Source organism: Rutidosis leptorrhynchoides, chromosome 1 (assembly GCF_046630445.1).
Source record: "Rutidosis leptorrhynchoides isolate AG116_Rl617_1_P2 chromosome 1, CSIRO_AGI_Rlap_v1, whole genome shotgun sequence".
In the NCBI taxonomy this organism is placed as follows: Eukaryota; Viridiplantae; Streptophyta; class Magnoliopsida; order Asterales; family Asteraceae; genus Rutidosis; species Rutidosis leptorrhynchoides.
In genome coordinates this window covers 642887695-642909624 of record NC_092333.1, presented here as the reverse complement: position 1 = coordinate 642909624, position 21930 = coordinate 642887695, and positions in this window count along the sequence as shown.

Sequence of the window (21930 nt, the reverse complement as noted above, 5' to 3'; positions counted from 1 at the left end):
ATTGTTATATTACATACTTGGATAATAAATTATAAATAATTAAATATATATATATGTTCATTCCTTTCCACTTTATACTTCCCTTTCCTTCTTCTGTATACTCATGATTTCCATCTCTATCTATTCTATTTATTTATTTTTTTGTTTCTCTCGTTTGTCCTCCTGGATGCTGTCGAGGCATATTTTTTTTTTGTTTAAATAAATCGAACAATTCGCTCTTTCAGTCATTCAAATCCCATTTTCATTATCAATAACAATTACAACTTTCTTTTACTGAATCAAAGTTTTTTTATTTATTTTTTTTACCGATAACTTGTGTTCTTGACAAATTATACCATAATTCGATTTCGACTATCATTTAAAAATCTAAAAGTGCATTCTTGTTAGGAATCATCCAAGCAATCTTTCTGCAAAACCTCAGGTCTCAATTTGATTTATTGAATTCAAATTTACGAGTCAAAGTTTTTTTTCAAAAAGTCAAACATATGAACAAAGATCAAATTCGAGTTTGTTTTTGATGTTTCAAGTTAATTAATGATTCTAATAGTTTCTACATATGATTATCAAACTATTTCATGTTATAACCATAGTTCATTACGCGTTCAAAGTCAAAAATCATTTTTTTTGCTCATAAGCTACGACAGCAGCTTCTTCCTGTTATTTTTTATATATTTTTTTTCAATTCATTTAAACACAACTATATTTCGCTGGTTGTTATAAGCCTTCAACAAAAATTAAATTTCGTTATCTTGATTGCATTTTTTTGTCGATGGTGAATGAAGAAGAAGAAGATGATATTATAAAAAGGAAAAACGAGTTATATTATTTTTGGGAGGGATTAATTTCAGAAAGAAAGAAATGGAGGAGTGGTGTTGGGAGTTTGTGTGTGAGTTATAGTCCCATTTTTACTATCGAATATTTTTGGGATGAGAATACATGCACTTTTATAAATGTTTTACAAAATAGGCACAAGTACTTGAAACTACATTCTATGGTTGGATTATTATTACCGAGTATCACCCTTTTTAGTATGGTAATCTAAGAATTAGGGAACAGAAACCCTAATTGACGAGAATCCTAAAGATATATCTATTGGGCCTAACAAACCCCATCCGGGTTACGGATGCTTTAGTACTTCGATTTTATCATGTCCGATGAGAGTCCCGGAATGATGGGGATATTCTAGATGCATTTTTGTTAATGTCGATTACCAGGTGTTTATATATCGTATGAATGATTTTCCAGCAGTAAGCAGACCTGCACAGATTGTTTTCGAAATATGAGTATCTTGTGGTCTATTATACTATCTGAAATGATTATTTATGATAAACTAATGAACTCACCAACCTTTTGGTTAACACTTTAAAGCATGTTTATTCTCATGTATTAAAGAAATCTTCCGCTGTGCATTTGCTCATATTAGAGATATTACTTGGAGTCATTCATGACATATTTCAAAAGACGTTGCATTCGAGTCGTCAAGTTCATCAAGATTATTACTATGTCAATTACAGTTGGATATATTATGAAATGGTATGCATGCCGTCAACTGTCGATGTAATGAAAGTTTGTCTTTTAAAAACGAATGCAATATTTGTAAAATGTATCGTATAGAGGTCAAGTACCTCGCGATGTAACCAAATGTAATGTATTCGTCCAGATGGATTAGGACGGGTCATGAAAGTAATTGAGGTGTTTGGAAAAATGGATCAAGTACAGAGGATAAACGGTTTTCGTTTTCTGTTTTATTTTCTATTAACAGCAGCTATAATCAATATGTATCGATAATGAGAATTTTAATTCAACATTGGAGCAGTATGCTTGTTGTTATCTAGTGACATATAATCGACACTTCCTCACAAGCATAATAGAACTCAGGAGAAAATAAGAAAAGTTGATTGTGATATATATAAGCTGCATCGTATATAAATCTGTATATATCTATATAAATCAGTAATTACATATCTGTATTTATGTATTGTAATTAATCTTATTAATTAATAATTTTAACTATAATAATAATACTCTTAATATTATAAATAATAATAATAATATAATAGTAATAATAATAATAATAATATTAATAATAATAATAATGATAATAATAACTATAGAATTTATAACAATAATGTTAATAATAATAATATTAATTATAATAACACTAATATTATTAATGATAATAATAATATTAGTAATAATAATACTATAACAATTTATATATCAAATTTCATATCTATATATTATATATTGAAAATAATACTATTAATATTACTGATTTTAATATTAATATTAATAATAATAATGCCAGTAATAATAATATTCTTAGTATAACAACTATAATTCTAATTTGTAATTAAATTTAATATATTAATATTATATATTATTAATCATGTAATATTTGATGATTATATATAATAACTTATTTTGTGTATATTAAATTTGTATACATTTTACTACATATTACATTGTACATATAATAATATTTATGTATAGGAATCATATATATGTATATATATATATATATATATATATATATATATATATATATATATATATATATATAGTTACATATTTAACAACTCTGATGATTAAATTTGTATTGAATTATTATATAAATTTATATTTATATTTATACATTTTCATTTACAACACTTGTTCGTGAGTCGTGGGGAGTGGTCGAAGGTCAAATGAATCCATGTTAACAGTTCAAAACTTTCTGAGACTCAATATTACAGACTTTTATCAATAATTAGACTTATTTCACGAGACAATTATTGTAAAGCATGCATTGAAATTAAGCAGGAATCTCCACTAACTCTTGTCTAGTTTCCGTTAATTGACACATTTATTTTTACTTGTAAATCACTTTACCATTTTTCGAATATTGTTAAAAAGTAAAGATTTCTCAAATCAACGTGGACCTCACAACAGGGACCCATAATCATATCACAACATTTATGGGATGTTAAAATATCTTCTATTTCAATCGCTTGGTATTATCTTTAATTCCGTAGTAAAATATATCAAATAGGTATTCAAACCAATAAGTTTAATGTACGGTATCATATACTTAATATTTTGTTAATGTTTTCAATTAATATATATATATATATATATATATATATATATATATATATATACACATATACATATATACATATCTATTTGCATATAATTGTTCATGAATCGTTGAGAATAGTCGAAGGGTAATTGAATACATGAACACAGTTCAAAATTTTTGAGACTTCAATATTACAGGCTTTGCTTATCGTGTCGGAAACATATAAAGATAAAGTTTAATTTTGGTCGAAAATTTTTGGGTCGTCACATAAGTCTCGAGACTTTATGCTATTTCTATGTTTAGTATTAGGCTCTTTTTAGAGTTTTGGCAAAGGCAATATCTGGGTAGTAACTTTTAAGTTGTGTGTGTTTTTTTTCCGGGTATTCATACTATTTACATCCTGCTAAATGCTAATATTTATATATTCTAGTGTTATAAGAAAAGACAGAATCATAAGGGCGGTGATCTAGTCGTAGAGAATTAGTTTTTAAGGGTGAAAATATTTGAGGTTGAACGTTCGAATACATGCTAGGAACAAAAAAGGGTACCCCTTTGTAATCATGAAGGTTCATCTGCGATGACTTTAAACTACCCGAAAAATAAGCGGTTGCTATATATGTGATTAATCAGTTTGCAAAATATTTTGAAAACACGGGTTATAAAATAAAAGAAAAACAGAAAAAAACAGGTTGAGGTGATAACAAATATATACCAAGTTTCTAACTACAAATATAATGGGTAAAGGTAATCACTTCCTATAATCGTGGCTAAGTCTCAAATTTCCAAACATGTTTGAGACATGTTTCTTCTTTTTACAAATGTGTAAAACACTAACTGGAGTGCGTCACCTCCCCTTTCTAGATTTGTTATATCTCTAGCTAGATATATGGTCGAATTTCACACACACAGTTACTTATATGAAAATGATAAGTGTGTTTAAAATGTATTATGCTTGACTAAATACGTGCAAATATAAATTGATATTATGTTAAGGTTAATATTATTTGTGAACTGAAAAAATAAAACAAATAGAATCACTATGTCCAATACTCCCTCTGTCTAAAAAAGTAAAAAGTAAGTGTCTAGGAACTATATATATCTATCTCAAAAATAATTATCTACTTGTAAAAAAATTAACAATTATCAAATATCATTAAACTACTCGATTAATCTTCATCTCTCTTTTTAGTTATTTAATGCTTAAATAAATACAGTCAAGATTACTATAATAGACAAAACTAACAATTATTGAATAATTCTTAATTTTATAAACAAATTTTATTGGTTAGCCGCGCGTTGCGGCGGCGAACCCCTTATTTTTTTATATATAACATAATTAGCCAGTTTTTCGTTGTACAAAATCTATCTTTTAAATTAAATACTTAAACGTTAATAACCATTAAAAATCAAAGAGTCAAATAAATAACTAAATAGTTAAAATTAACATAATTTGAATATTTTTGTTATTGGAGTAGTAAAGTGTGGGATTAAAAAAGAATATTGTAAACAAAAAGATGAGGTGAAGTAAAAGATTTTAAACAATATTAAAAAAAGTGGTAAAGAAAAAATAAATAAAGTCATGTACAAATTATAAGAAAAAGTTAGATTAAAAAAAAATTAAAATAATAGAATGGGAGTGAGAGGACTGAATTAGAGAAAATAAAATGTTAAGGGTGCATTGTGGAAAATTTAATAAAATGAGGGAACAATGGGTAAAAAGTAAAAAAGAAAAAAAAGGGAAGAGGGAGCCGGGGCTCAAACCTTTGACACATCGGTAAGTAACACAGATAGTTAGCCAGTAAACCGTTAATGGTTTTGTATTAAAGTCACAATTCTTTGTTTTTATCCCTTAAAAAAGTGGTTTTAAAAGAAGACAAAAGCAGCGGAAGTTTTTACCCTTAAAAGTGTTTGTTATTACATTATAGTCCTAACTGAATAGTAGCTTTTGTGATTTTCTAATTGAATATATACAAGTTTTGTGGTTAGTCGCGCTTCGCTGCGACCGAAGCGCGGTTAACCTATCATGAGTTGTTTTTTGATTTTTCTAGTGACGTGTTACAAGATATATTTATTATATACATAAATTTTCATGCATACATAGTTCTATGTTCGTTGTTCACTGTTTCTACTATGTTATCGACATTGTACATTAAGAGTGCATGGTTCTACTAAAAATGTTACACATTGATATTTATTTAGTAGTTCGTTAACATTACTTATATTCATATATCGAATTTCAAAGCGGCACAACCCAATTTACAATATCTCACCGGAGAATATTTGCAAAGGAAAAAAATTAAAAAAAAAATAGTTGATTAAGAAAATGATTCTAAAAAATTAAGAAAATGCGAAAAGAATTTTAAAAAGTTTTTAAAAAGGTATAAAAAATATTCTAAAAAAGGTTAAGGAAAATAAAATAAAAAATAAGATGGCTTAAATAGAAAATTTTTAATGTGATAAGAGAGTGGGTCATTTTATAATACATACATCATACATGTAGATATAAGTCTAACTTCCACAAAACTCACGTAATATGATTTATTAATTGAAATATAAAAATAAAATTACCAAGTAAAATACATTGACATTATAACATGCAATGATCTTATGGACATTGATTAAAACGATACAATTAGACTAATTTTCGTAAGCCCAAATTTCCTTCTACAGCCCAATACAAATTTTAAATAATGCAGGCCCAATACAAATTTTAAATAATGCAGGAGAAAAGAAACAAAAAAAGAATGTTGCGATTAGGATTCGATCACCAGACGTTTAAGTTAATAGGCGCACTGATGTGCGTAGAGGTGTATACGAAATAGTTATATTCTTGCTACGAAATACTATTAAATACGATACAATTTTACACAAGTTATTTATTTATTTATAGAGTGGATATACCTAAACCTTGCTACAACACTTATAGGCAGTGTACCTAATCGTACAGTAGTGTAGTTTTTAGTAAGTCCGGTTCGTCCACAGGGAACTAGCCAAGTTTAACGTTATATTTTTAAAACTATATATATATATATATATATATATATATATATATATATATATATATATATATATATATATATATATATATATATATATAAGTAGTATTATTATTATAAAAGAGGGTTTTTACCGTTTAATGACCGGTTTGTCGATTTTATGTCTTAAGTCGCAGTTAAAACCTAATGTAAAATATTAAAAATAAATATAACTTAATTTAAAGCGTAAAGTAAATGACGATAATTAAAATACGATAAATTAAAGTGCGATAAATAAAATGACGGTAAATAAAATTGCGATAATTAAAAAGTACGATAATTAAAAAGTGCGATAAATAAAAATGCAATGAATAAAATGACAGTAAATAAAAGTGCAATGAAATATGAAATAAAGGAATTATGCTTATTTAAACTTCCGTAATCATGATGTTTGACATGTTGATTTTAATTTATTACCATGGGTTAATTGTCCTTTGTCCTGGATTATTCAATATGTCCATACGGTTTTTGTCCATAACAGTCCATCAGTCATAAATATACAGTGCGAGTGTCCTCGTCAAATTATCCTTATACCCGAAGTCAAATATTCCAACTAATTGGGGACTTAAACTGTAATAAGGTTTTAATACTTTATTATCAATTACACCAAGTGTCTTTGCATGTAATCCACCCCTATTTTAATGAGTCCATTGACTATTAATCCATTCCCGTGTCCGGTCAAATGAACGATTATTAGTACTTATAAATATCCCGCCCATCGTGTCCGATCGAGTGTATGTGGTTATTTATAATTACGTCCAATTGTAAATCTTTATAATAAATTAACGAACTATCATTCAGTTAAACAAATATAAAGCCCATTAATAGTCCATAGTCTAATTTCTACAAGTGTCGTTCTTTTGTCCAAACCCCAATTATGGTCAAAGCCCAATTACCCCGTCTTTAATTTTTAGCCCAACATCATGATTACTTCAATTTAAATAAGCATAATAATAACTTAGCTACGAGACATTAATTTAAAAAGGTTGAACATAACTTACAATGATTAATAATAGCGTAGCGTTACACGGACAGAATTTCGACTTACACACTTACAACATTCGCTAACATAACCTTATTATTATTAATCTTAAATTAAAATTAAAATTAAAATTAAAATTATAAAATATATATATATATATATATATATATATATATATATATATATATATATATATATATATATATCGTGAGAGAGAGAGATTGAAAAAGGAGTCTGAAATTCGGCCAAAACACGCGAAATTTATAGGACCTGACCCAACTTTTTGGCTAATGTGATCGCATGAGATTGCTTCTTCCAGGCCATGCGATCGCATGGCCAGCTGGATCAGGCCACATTCTCTTGTTTTCTAGTTTGCCGACGGTTTTAATATATAATATAATATATATATATAATTTTAAGAATTAATTATATATTATATTATATTCATGTGCATAGTTGACTTGTAATTTTCGCTCCGTTGCGTCGCGCGTTAAGAGTTGACTCTGGTCCCGGTTCCGGATTTTCAAACGTCATTTCGTACTATTTAATATCTTGTACTTTGCGTTTCGCGGCTCGTACTCTTGTAATTTCTAGACGTTTATCATCAATAATTTGAACTATTTTAATTGTACTTTGTACTTTTTAGCTTTTTAGTCGTTTGCGTCTTCAATTCGTCGAATCTGTCTTTTGTCTTTACCTTTTAATATTTAAACGAATATCACTTGTAAATAGAACAATTGCAACCAAAAGCTTGTCTTTCTTGAAGGATAATGCTATGAAATATATGTTCGTTTTTAGCATTATCAAATATTCCCACACTTGAGCGTTGCTTGTCCTCAAGCAATATAGTCTTGAAATAAAAATACTAGAATCACTTCTTTATTCTTCACACTTTGTACATCAGTGATTTCTATACGACGGTATGAACAATGGTAGTAACATTGTGGTTTACAGTCCCACATGACTATGAAAATTTAGATCCTTTAAGGAAATTGGATCTTTATGAAAACATTTGATCTTTTTTAAAATACATGCTAGTTTTTACCCTAGACAAGTTTTCCGGAATAACCCTTTACCAGTGTTTGCAAAATTGTTTTTGTGGGTTTTGTGGGTTTCAAATTTGAAAATTTTAGCTCAAAACTTGCGGTTTTGTGTCACCCACTTTCTAACCTTGTATTGGTAAAGAAACACGTCCATTATACTTGCTCCGTATATTACCTTTCGGTAAACTACCGTCCGGTTGTAAAGGAAAGCATTGAACAAGCAACTGTTAAGGCAATGTCCCGTGACATGCTTTTGATTATGGTCTATATCGTGTCGGATGCAATTACTATCCTTTGTAGGATCAATAGTAAAGATCACCCTATAGTTTTTCGGTCTGGCACAAGGTCCTGTCTTTGACCATGCTATGCAACCACCGTTCTTACGGTTGACACCCGATTTGGTTCAGGTGACCTAATGAATTCTCGGTGAATTTCTAGGATTTTACGTTCAATGGTAATGAACGCATTGAAAATAGATTTTCAGAAAACAAATCGGTTTGTGATTTGATCAAAATATTTTCTCGTTCAAGCTCGAGTTTAGATATCATTGAATTCCATGAGTTTGTAATTCTCAATCTTTAAGGTCAATCTCAAGGATTGTGTAATATCAGTCTTAAAAGCTGATTTTTGATCTTTAAGGAGATTATCCTTTCTGGGGATCTGATTCATTAGTCTTATAAGCTAATTTGCACGGTGCCCCCCATTGTACGAGACAGATCCTCTCATGGTTAGGATAAGTCTGACCACTTGGCGACCCTGTTTGATGCTAAGGTCCGTGGATTTCCAACTGATTTTCGAGAAAACTTTTCAAGGTTTTTCGTAGTCTCTACAACTGGTCTGGACGACAACTTCCTGACCTAAATCAAGAAGCGCGTGTCTTTCTCTTGGAAGACTTTACTTCCTTTTAAATTTCATTTATATTACAATAAACTGGGTAAAACTTGATTAAAATCGTCCAAAATAAAAGTATCTTCAATTATTTGTACAAAAATATGTGATATATGTTCTAAATAACTTGGTAAATTTTTTCCACACTTGGCTTTTATTTTTCTTTCTTTGCCTTTTTATTTTTCTCTATTCCATTTTAAATGAATTCTAACATTTTAGGTTGTTTCTCAATTTATATCCTTTCCGAAGTAACAATAATTTCGGTGTTAACACCTAATTTTATCGTTCATAAATATGTATAAACATGATTTTGAGTTCATTTATTTGAAAATTTTGAAAATTTTTACTAGAATTGGGTTGTCAGTATATAAGACTAGTGCTGTTCTTTATTATCAGAGAGCACTAGATTCTAATACAACTACTGCGTTACTAGTATTTTTAATGGTAACCAAGTGTTTAAATTTAAAATTTTAAAAATCCGAAAGAATTTAACCCCTTCCCACACTTAAGATCATGCAATGCCCTCATTTGCAAGAAATCGGTAACAATTTAAATTATTGAGGGTGATTAGCGTAGAAAAATGATTAAATTTTACCAAAGTTTCCAAACATATTGGCGTTTGTTTGTTGAATGATAAATGGTGCACATCTTTTGTTCATTCCGTCTTGTTGTTACATCACATTTGTTTTTCGTTTTGTCGTCAAAATTAATAGCTTTTGCTGAACTTAATGCCAGTCTTTGAAAGTTCGCTGTTTTACCCAGTTGTGTACAATTGATAATATACATACATACAAATAATAACATGCATGGTAATTTGAAATGGGACTTAACATCCCACTTTCAAATCAAATATGAAATATTAGTACAACATAATAAAAATGTTAAAACTTACATAAAAGTATCACAATATTATATGTTTTAAACATAAGTAAATAAAAATAATAAAAGATAAAAATTACCAACGGGAACTGTATCAATCTGGATAGGGGTTCCAGTTCATGTCGTCGGTCGGGTTCCACGGTTGGTTATAGGTGTACTGATAGGCCTGGTTAGGGTCGTAGAGAGTAAATGGTGATCGCATATCGGGCTGGTGTGGCGGATAGTAAGCAGGTCAGGTCGGTACGTAGTTATTTGGTACCTGAGGTGATAGCTGGCTCATGATCTGATGTTGATGATAGTGTCATCTATCATACTGTCATTGCCTGGAATGATCGTACACATTCTCGGCGTGCCACTGCTCGAACTGACTATGTCTAGCCTCGTTTGTCATTTCTACCTCATCTATACGCTGGTAAACGTCAGTAACAGCCTCCCTAATGACATCCCTAATGTCATCCGGTTCCTCCATTTCCTCATCTGAACCTCTCTTTACCTGTGGATGACGACCCTCATATGGTACTGCCTGATTGCGTCTGCTCTTTAATACCTTTGCACCCTGATAGACCCGCAATCCTAAAGTCTCAACCTGTTCCCTACACACCATCAGTGGACCCCCTTGATCCCTATCTACACCCAAATACTCTCCAATGAGAGTAACAAAAATACCCCCTCCTATTATTCCCCCGTCCTGTATTCCTTCCACCATTTTGGACAGATAAAAACCAACACAGTAGGCGATATTAACAAAGCTTCTAGTGTTTCGAATACACTTAAGGTAAAATAAATCGTGTTGAGTTACTTTCTACTTGTTGTTACCTCTTTGTGTAATCGAATTAGCTAAAAATCTATGTATAATACGAAGCTTGGCTTTGTTAATATCTAAATAGGAGTGTCTTCCTCCCCGCGTAAAAACATTATAATTTGACATACGCCTCCAGACGGCGTCCGCGTCAAAATTCCTATCTACCCTTTTACCATGATAAATCAAATTTGTACAATTAGGTAGTAGTAATTCAGAAGGAGTGTAAACCTGTAAAGCCCTGGCCATGTCCAACATGGACATTCTGTACATCCTACGACCAAGTAAAAATCTAAGAAAATTTCTATCGTCTAACCTAACTACATACGTATCTAACGCTATAGTACTCATAAGCTCAACACACCATTCCTTATACACAGGCCTACGAATGGTAAATAAACGTTCCCAATCGGGAAAAGAAGAGTTCCCATACCTTTGGATCAGATGCTGCCTAACTGAGTTAGCTAGTTGGACCCTTTTCAAAGGCTCCCAATCGATTACCCTCGGTACTTCTACATTTTTCGGTACCAGTTTAAATTTGTTACTTTGGTACATCGGGTAATCTCTCCAACTTCGATCAAATCTCAAATTAGAATGCAACTGTTCTTCATGAATCGTTGGGTGTTCTATTATTGGATGAATCAGAAATTGTACGTAGGCATTAACATATTCTTGTTGCGGATCATAATATGGTATGTGTTGATCATTATGATATTGTTGTTCTTGTTGTTGTTCCTGTTCAGGTTCTGGTTCATATTGTGGCTCATATTGCATTTCTGGCTGTGGTTCCGGAGCAGGTTGCCTAGATGATGATTATGCACCATCAGTATCAGTATATCTCTGCAAAACACATTAAACACAAAATTTGTGCATCCAAATATGCATTAGTGTTAGCAAAATAACAAATTAAAACAATTACAATAACATGTTTAATCTATATTAAACTTATACTCATTTTCATATTTTTATCAATTCTACACTTTTTCAAATAAGCATATATGAAAGTGTTTACAAAGTTCATAAGCATTCTACTCAAATAACATGTTAAAATAACCATTACTAGCAATTAAATAAGTTTCAAATGGCATTTACATTAATTTAATCAAGTTCATGAATTTTAGACTTAAAAAGTCCACTTTAATTCTCAAAAATCATGTTTAGGATCAATGTTTGGATCATTTAGCTACCTAAACATGTTACACTACTTAATTTAGCAATAATTTATGACAAAAATCAGCCATAACCTGTTTATATCAAAAAGGCCCAAATTGCTCAAGAACACAAACCCTATATTTCTAAAATTTTTGAAGTTTTTGGCTTTAAATCATGACAAATAGCATCAATCTAGGTTATACATGCATAATATACTAACAATTTAACTCTAATTACACTAAAAATTATCAAACTAGTATTATTGCAAATAATTGAAATAATCACAAAAATTAGGAAATTTATGAGTTTAGGGGTTAAATATTTACCTTTCTGCTTCCCCATCTGAGAAAAGACATGATTGTAGCGGATTTTTGCAAGTAATTTTGTTGATTTTGGTGAAAAATTGGTGACTTTAGGGATGTTTTTGTAGGTATGTTCGTGTATGTGTGTGTTGGGAGTGAGGAGCAGAACTGCTCGTGGCCTTTATGTTTCTGACCAGTTTTATGGTTCCATGCGACCGCATGAATTTTGCAAGGAAACCCCATGCGATCGCATGGGGTCTGGTACATTTTTTTTTTTAATAAAACCTTTAACTTATGAAACAAATAATTAAATTATTTTAAATTATGTTTCTTTTTGAATGAGGGCGTTTCAGATCTTAGTCCTAGTTCGTCTCTCGACAAAATTTTAAAATTTGTCACTTTAAAGCGTTGTTTTAAAAGTAAAGATTTTTGGGTTTTTTTAATGTTTTTGGCATACTTTAATTTAATAAGATTAAAAATAATGATAATAAAATTTCTCGTCCCTCCCTTGGGTAAAGCAATTTCGGTTCAACGACCTAGTCTTCAACTCACGACGAATTTTAGAAATCATATTTTTAACTTAATGAAATAAAGTACATTTTTGTTTTTAAATTCACACCAAACTTAAATTTAAAATGTATAAAATTAAAAATTCATATTATTAATATTTTTATACATTAATTTTACAAACTTATATTAAAAATATTAATTTTTAAAATATTTAAAAACTTAAATATATTGATTTTAAAAATTTACATTAATAATTTAATATTTATATATTAATTTTAAAAACATGGTAAAAATTAAAATTAAAAATCTTTTTGGTCTTTTATCCCACTTTAATTAATCAAATATTATCAAAAATATACGTCCCTCTTTTCGGTAAAGTAATTTCGGTTCCATAACCTAGATTTACTCCTGATGAATTTTTGAAATATTTTTGGATTGATTGATTAAAGATATTTATACCTTAAGAATAAACGTTAAATTTCGCAGTGATGTAATAAATTTTGTATGATATCAATAATTTCGGTTTCGCATACCTAATTTTATTGAATATCAATTTAATACTTTATAGTGAACGATTCAACGTTTATTATCAAAAGGTTAAAAGCAATAAAAATAAAATAAAAACTGTACATACTTACCTATGAGATAGAATTCTAAGAGACCTGCTTTAATTGACTCATAGGAGAGTCGTGTGATTTGGATTTCCATAGCTGCATAAGCATAACCTCGATTCTTCAATAACTTTTCTTCTAAACATATGAACGGTCCTTCTCTGCATAGAGTAACAAATTCGGTATTTGAATATTGTTCGAACATTTACCTTCGTGTGACCATTTTCCGCATTTATGACATCTTTCAAGGTGTCGTGCTCTTCTTTTTGTTGCGGATTTTGATTTTCCTTTACCAAAATGTGTCTTATGATGATCTTTCCTGAGTTCTTTCCTTACTTCGTCCATTTTTCCTCTTATGAATGATACCAGTTCACTCGAGAAGATGTTATTATTACGTTTAGTAATCATAGCATGTAGTAGTAGACCATGGTTCAGATCAAAGGAATTCTTCATCTCGTAAAACCTAAAAAAATAAAAATTCAGAATGGAGGGAGAAGACTAGTTCTTTAGGGTCTGCTAGGGAAAGACCATTCGGATTCCATTTTCGAGAACTACACGAAAACAGAATATCTAACTCTAAAAGAAATAAATATTATCCTTAAAAAGACTTGATTCTCCCCACACTTAGTTAGCTGTGGTGTCGAAATTGTGATTAACTTCATCTTCAACTTCCATTGGATTATCTATGTAATGTTTAACTCTGTGACCATTAACTTTAAATTCAATCCCGTTTGAATTTATCAATTCTACTGTTCCGTATGGGAAAACTCTTTTAACTATGAATGGTCCAGACCATCTTGATTTCAATTTTCCAGGAAATAACTTGAATCGTGAATTGAAAAGAAGAACTCTGTCCCCTTCTTTAAATTCTTTTGAACTTCTGATTCTTTTATCATGCCATTTCTTCGTTCTTTCCTTATAGATTAACGAATTTTCATATGCTTCATGTCTTAATTCTTCTAATTCGTTTAGTTGACTTAACCGTAGACGTCCAGCTTCATGTAAATCAAGATTACATGTCTTCAAAGCCCAAAATGCTTTATGCTCAATTTCTACTGGAAGGTGACATGCTTTTCCGTAAACGAGTCTAAAAGGTGTGGTTCCAATTGGAGTTTTGTAGGCTGTTCTAAAAGCCCAGAGTGCATCCTCCAATTTCATGGACCATTCCTTCGGATTTGATCCTACGGTTTTCTCTAGAATACGTTTTAATGCTCGGTTGGTATTTTCAACTTGTCCACTTGTTTGTGGATGATAAGCGGTTGAGATTTTATGAGTTACTCCATATCTTTTGAGAACTTTCTCAAGTTGATTATTACAAAAATGAGTACCCCGGTCACTTATTAAAGCTTTCGGTGTTCCGAACCTTGTAAAAAGACGTTTTAAGAAGTTGACTACAACTCGTGCATCGTTAGTTGGGAGAGCTTCTGCTTCCGCCCATTTAGATACATAATCAATGGCAACGAGAATGTAGAGATTATTATGAGATTTTAGAAATTGACCCATAAAGTCAATACCCCAAACGTCAAATACTTCACATACTTGAATGACATTTTGTGGCATTTCACCACGTTGACTTATTTTTCCGGCCCTTTGACAAACATCACAGGATTTGCAAAGAAGGTGTGCATCTTTGAAAATTGTAGGCCAATAGAATCCAGCGTCATAGACTTTTCTTGTTGTGAGTTGAGCCCCATAATGCCCTCCTGTTGGTCCTGTGTGACAATGGTTTAAGATTTGACTAGCTTCATCTCCAAATACACATCGGCGTATCATTCCATTGGGACAACTTTTAAACAAATGTGGATCTTCCCAAAAACAGTGTTTTATATCACTAAAGAATTTCTTTCGTTTTTGGTACGACAACCCTTTTTCAAGGAATTCACATACTAAATAGTGTGCATAGTCTGCAAACTATGGAATTTCATTATAATCGATCTTCAATAGATATTCATCAGGAAAGTTATCTTGTATAGCAGATTCATTTAGAACTTCTAATTCGGGATTCTCAAGACGAGAAAGATGATCAGCGGCGAGATTTTCTGCTCCCTTTTTGTCTCAGATTTCAATATCAAACTCTTGTAAGAGTAAGATCTAACGAATTAATCATGGTTTGGCATCTTGTTTCGAAAATAGGTATCTAAGATCAGAATGGTCGGTATAGACCACCGTTTTAGCTAGAACGAGATATGAACGAAATTTGTCAAAAGCAAAGACAATAGCAAGGAGTTCTTTTTCAGTAGTTGTGTAATTCGCTTGTGCTCCTTGTAACGTCTTGCTAGCGTAATAAATAGGTTGAAATCGTTTTTTAATCCTTTATCCTAAAACGGCTCCCATTGCAAAATCACTTGCATCGCACATGAGTTCAAATGGTAGATTCCAATTTGGAGTTATCATGATCGGCGCATTTGTGAGTTTTTCTTTAAGAATATTAAAAGATTTGATGCATTCATCTGAAAAGATGAATGGAGCATCTTTTTCTAGGAGTTTATTCATAGGAGTAGCAATTTTAGAAAAATATTTTATGAAACGTCGGTAAAAACTGGCATGTCCTAGAAAACACCTAACTCCTCTAACATTGATGGGATGTGGAAGTTTAGCAATTACATCTACTTTAGCTCTATCCACTTCAATTCCTTCCTTTGAAATTTTGTGACCAAGAACGATGCCTTCTTTAACCATGAAATGGCATTTCTCCCAATTAAGAACTAGATTTGATTGTTCGCATATAATAAGCATTCGTTCAAGATTAACTAGACATGATTCAAATGTATCACCGAAGAATGAAAAGTCATCAATGAAAACTTCCATGCATTCTTCTATCATGTCGTGAAAAATCACCATCATGCACCTTTGAAAGGTTGCAGGAGCGTTGCAAAGTCCAAATGGCATGCGTTTGTACGCAAAAGTACCATAAGGGCACGTGAATGTGGTTTTCTCTTGGTCCTCGGGTGCTATTGGAATTTGAAAATATCCGAAAAAATCGTCAAGAAAACAATAGTAACTATTCCCGGCTAATCTTTCCAACATTTGATCAATGAAAGGTAAGGGAAAGTGATCTTTTCTGGTGGAGTCATTTAATTTTCTATAATCAATACAAACACGCCATCCTGTTACAGTCCTAGTAGGAATAAGCTCATTTTTTCATTTGTGATGACAGTCATGCCACCCTTTTTAGGTACACATTGAACTAGGCTTACCCATGGACTATCAGAGATTGGATAAATTAAACCTGCGTCTAGCAGTTTAATAATTTCTTTCTTAACAACATTTTGCATATTGAGATTTAGTCTTCGTTGGCGTTGCACATAGGTTTTATGACCTTCTTCCATAAAGATTTTATGTGTGCAATACGAAGGACTTATGCCTTTAATGTCATGAATTTTCCATGCAATAGCTGGTTTATGAGCTTTTAGCACAGAAATAAGTTGAGATTTCTCATTTTCTGTAAGATAAGACGATATTATTACAGGTAATTCAGATTCACCATGTAAATAAGCGTATTCCAAATGGGTTGGAAGTGGCTTTAACTCTAATTTTGGTGGTTCTTCTATCGATGATTTGTATCGATATATGTCTTCCTCTTTTAGCATTTGAAGTTCTTCTATTGTTGGTTCATATTCATTAGCCATAAGTGTGGCTAACATTTCAGCTTCATCAATTGGTTCAGTTCCTTCTCCTAAAGAACATTCTCCTGTTCCATGTAATTCTGGAAATTCTTCTAACAATTCTGCATGTGAATCTATAGTTTGAATATAATAACATGTATCATCTACAGATTGCGGTTGTTGCATGGCTCTATCAACAGAAAAGGTAACACTCTCGTCCTCTATACTTAAGGTCAGTTTCTTACCGAACACGTCTATTATTGCTTTAGCCGTGTTTAAGAATGGTCTTCCTAATATGAGAGGAACTCGAGAATCTTCTTCCATGTCCAGATTAACAAAATATACTGGAAATACTAAAGTACCAACTTTAACTAGCATGTTCTCCATTATCCCTCTAGGATATTTTACTGATCGATCGTCTAGTTGTATGCTTATTCGTGTTGGTTTCAATTCTCCAAGGTCTAGTTTAGTGTATAGTGAATACGGCATTAAATTTATACTAGCACCTAAATCTGCCAATGCTTCTATTGAACTAAGACTACCCAGAAAACATGGAATTGTAAAACTTCTTGGATCTGATAATTTTTCTGGTATCTTATTCAACAGCACTGCAGAACAATTAGCATTCATTGTAACAGTCGAGAGTTCTTCTATTTTCTTTCTATTTGTGATTAGATCTTTCAGAAATTTAGCATATCTAGGCATTCCTGAAATCACATCAATAAAAGGAAGATTTACATTTATTTATTTAAACATATCCAAGAATTTGGATTGCTCGGCTTTAAGTCTTTCTTTTCTCATTTTACTCGGGTATGGAAGTGGTGGTTGGTATAGTTTAACATAAGGCTTTGCCTTAACTTTGTTATCTTCATTAACCTTTTCAACTACCGGTTCTGTTTACTTCTATTGCTCAGGCTGTGGTGCTTGTGTATTAGGAATAGCATCATCAGAAATTTCAGGCATTTCAGGTGGTTTAAGTGTAATACGACTTCTCGTGGTAATGGCTTTAGCTGTTTCATTCCGGGGTTTAGCATTTGTATCGCTAGGTAGACTTCCCGGTTTTCTTTCACCTATTAACCTTGCTAGGTTACTCACTTCTTGTTCCAGATTTTGAATAGAAGCTTGTTGATTTCTAAATGCTTGAGCATTTTGTTCATTCGTTTGTTTCTGAGATGTGAAAAATTGCGTTTGAGATTCAACTAGCTTCGACATCATGTCTTCTAGATTTGGCTTTTTATCATCGGTTTGTGGTGGTTTATTTTAAAAAATAGGTCTTTGCTGATTATAAGTATTATTGGATACTTGTTGATTGCTAGGACCTTGTTGGTTGTTGTATGGAACATTTCGGTTATAATTCTGATTTTGATTGTAGATTGGTCTTGGCGGTTGATACTTATTCTGATAATTATTTCCAGGCCTTTGGTTCATGTATGAAACATTCTCTCTTTGTTCCATTGTTTGTTCAATACTGAGACAATCTTTTGTCAAATGTGGTTCTCCACACTGCTCACAACTAATTCGTATTGAGTGAATATCCTTAGTCATCTTTTCCATTCGTCTCTCGACAGCATCTATCTTTGCAGACATGGAATCGAAGTCATGGCTAGAATCGGCTCTAGCTGCTTTAGATGATCTAACGATGTCTTTTTCTTGATGCCACTCATGTGAGTGGGAAGCAGTGTTATCAATAATTTTGTAAGCTTCAGTTGCGGTTTTCTTCATAATGGAACCACTAGCTGCTATATCTGTAGTGACCCGAACTTTTCCATGTTTATATATATTAATTGAGATTGATATTTACATGACTAAATGTTTCCAACGTGTTAAACAATCAAACTTGTTAAGACTTGATTAAATGAAATAAGTTTCATATAGACAATTGATCACCCAAGTTGACCGGCGATTCACGAACGTTACAAATTTGTAAAAACTACATGTTGTGGTATATATAGACATATATATATATATGGTTGACATGTGATTATGATGAGTAAGTATCTCACTAAGTATATTAACAATGTGTGATATACATAAGAAATGAGATTACTAAGTTAAGAAACTCGAAATGATATATATTACGATTATCGTTATGATAACGTCTACTAAATACATATGTATCATATTAAGATATTGATACACTATATTTAACATGATAAAATGATATTTAAATATATCATTAAGTGTGTTAACAATGAACTGCATATGTAAAAACAAGACTACTAACTCAAGAATTACGAAACGAGACTTATATGTAATGATTATCGTTGTAACGATATTTTAATGTATATATCATATTAAGAGATATTCATAAATCATAATATCATGATAATATAATAATTTAACATCTTATTTGATATAATAAACATTGGGTTAACAACATTAATTGAGATCGTTAACTTAAAGGTTTCAAAACAACACTTACATGTAACGACTAACGAAGACTTAACGACTCCATTAGAATGTATATACATGTTGTGTTTTGATATGTATTCTTACACTTTTGAAAGACTTCAAGACACATATCAAAGTACTTCTACTTAACAAAAATGCTTACAATTACATCCTCGTTCAGTTTCATCAACAATTCTACTCGTATACCTGTATTCGTACTCGTACAATACACAGCTTTTAGATGTATGTAGTATTGGTATATACACTCCAATGATCAGCTCTTAGCAGCCCATGTGAGTCACCTAACACATGTGGGAACCATCATTTGGCAACTAGCATGAAATATCTCATAAAATTACAAAAATATTAGTAATCATTCATGACTTATTTACATGAAAACAAACTTACATATCCTTTATATCTAATCCATATACCAACGACCAAAAACACCTACAAACACTTTCATTCTTCAATTTTCTTCATCTAATTGATCTCTCTCAAGTTCCATCTTCAAGTTCTAAGTGTTCTTCATAAATTCCATAAGTATAGTTTCATAAAAATAAAGAATACTTCCAAGTTTGCAAGTCTACTTCCAAGCTTTCTAATCCAGTCCATGTAATCATCTAAGATCAAGGAACCTTTGTTATTTACAGTAGGTTATCTTTCTAATTCAAGGTAATATTCATATTCAAACTTTGATTCAATTTCTACAACTATAACAATCTTATTTCGAGTGAAAATCTTACTTGAACTGTTTTCGTGTCATGATTCTGCTTCAAGAACTTTCAAGCCATCCAAGGATCCTTTGAAGCTAGATCCATTTTTCTCATTTCCAGCAGTTTTATCTAAAAAACTTAAGGTAGTAATGATGTTCATAACATCATTCGATTCATACATATAAAGTTATCTTATTCGAAGGTTTAAACTTGTAATCACTAGAACATAGTTTAGTTATTCTAAACTTGTTCGCAAACAAAAGTTAATACTTCTAACTTGACTTTTAAAATCAACTAAACACATGTTCTATATCTATATGATATGCTAACTTAATGATTTAAAACCTAGAAACACGATGAACACCATAAAATCGGATATACGCCGTCGTAGTGAAACCGGGGGCTGTTTTGGTTTGGATAATTAAAAACTATGATAAACTTTGATTTAAAAGTTGTTCTTATGGGAAAATGATTTTTCATATGAACATGAAACTATATCCAAAAATCTTGGTTAAACTCAAAGTGAAAGTATGTTTTTCAAAATGGTCATCAAGATGTCGTTCTTTCGACAGAAATTACTACCTCTTTAGTAATTGACATGTAACTTAAATTTCTGACTATAAACCTATACTTTTTCTGTTTGGATTCTTAAATTAGAGTTCAATATGAAACCATAGCAATTTGATTCACTTAAAACGGATTTAAAATGAAGAAGTTATGGGTAAAACAAGATTGGATATTTTTGATCTTTTTAGCTACGGGAAATATTTAACAAATCTATACAAATCATATCCTAGCTAACTTATATTGTATTATACATGTATTCTAATATATTATGTAATCTTGGGATACCATAGACACGTATGCAAATGTTTTGACATATCATATCGACCCATGTATTTATATTATTTGGAACAACCATAGACACTCTATATGCAGTAATGTTGGAGTTATGTTGGAGTTAGCTATACAGGGTTGAGGTTGATTCCAAAAATATATATACTTTGAGTTGTGATCTAGCCTGAGACGTGTATACACTGGGTCATGGATTGATTTAAGATAATATATATCGATTTATTTTCTGTACATCTAACTGTGGACAACTAGTTATAGGTTACTAACGAGGACAGCTGACTTAATACACTCAAATCTTTAAAACATAATAAAAAATGGTTGTAATTATATTTTGATCATACTTTGATATATATGTACATATTTGTATAGGTTCGTGAATCGATTCGTGGCCAAGTCTAATTTCCGAGGAAGGAAATATCTGTGAAAGTGAGTTATAGTCCCACTTTTAAAATCTAATATTTTTGGGATGAGAATACATGCAGGTTTTATAAATGATTTACAAAATAGACACAAGTATGTGAAACTACATTCTATGGTTGAATTATCGAAATCGAATATGCCCCTTTTTATTAAGTCTGGTAATCTAAGAATTAGGGAACATACACCCTAATTGACGCAAATCCTAAAGATAGATCTATTGGGCCTAAGAAACCCCATCCAAAGTACCGGATGCTTTAGTACTTCGAAATTTATATCATATTCGAAGGGTGTCCCGGAATGATGGGGATATTCTTATATATGCATCTTGTTAATGTCGGTTACCAGGTGTTCACCATATGAATGATTTTTATCTCTATGTATGAGATGTGTATTGAAATATGAAATCTTGTGGTCTATTGTTACGATTTGATATATATAGGTTAAACCTATAACTCACCAACATTCTTGTTGACGTTTAAAGAATGTTTATTCTCAGGTGAATACTAAGAGCTTCCGCTGTTGCATACTAAAATAAGGATAAGATTTGGAGTCCATGATTGTATGATATTGTGTAAAAACTGCATTCAAGAAACATATGTCGATGTAATATATTTCTATTGTAAACCATTATGTAATGGTCGTGTGTAAACAGTATATTTTAGATTATCATTATTTGATAAT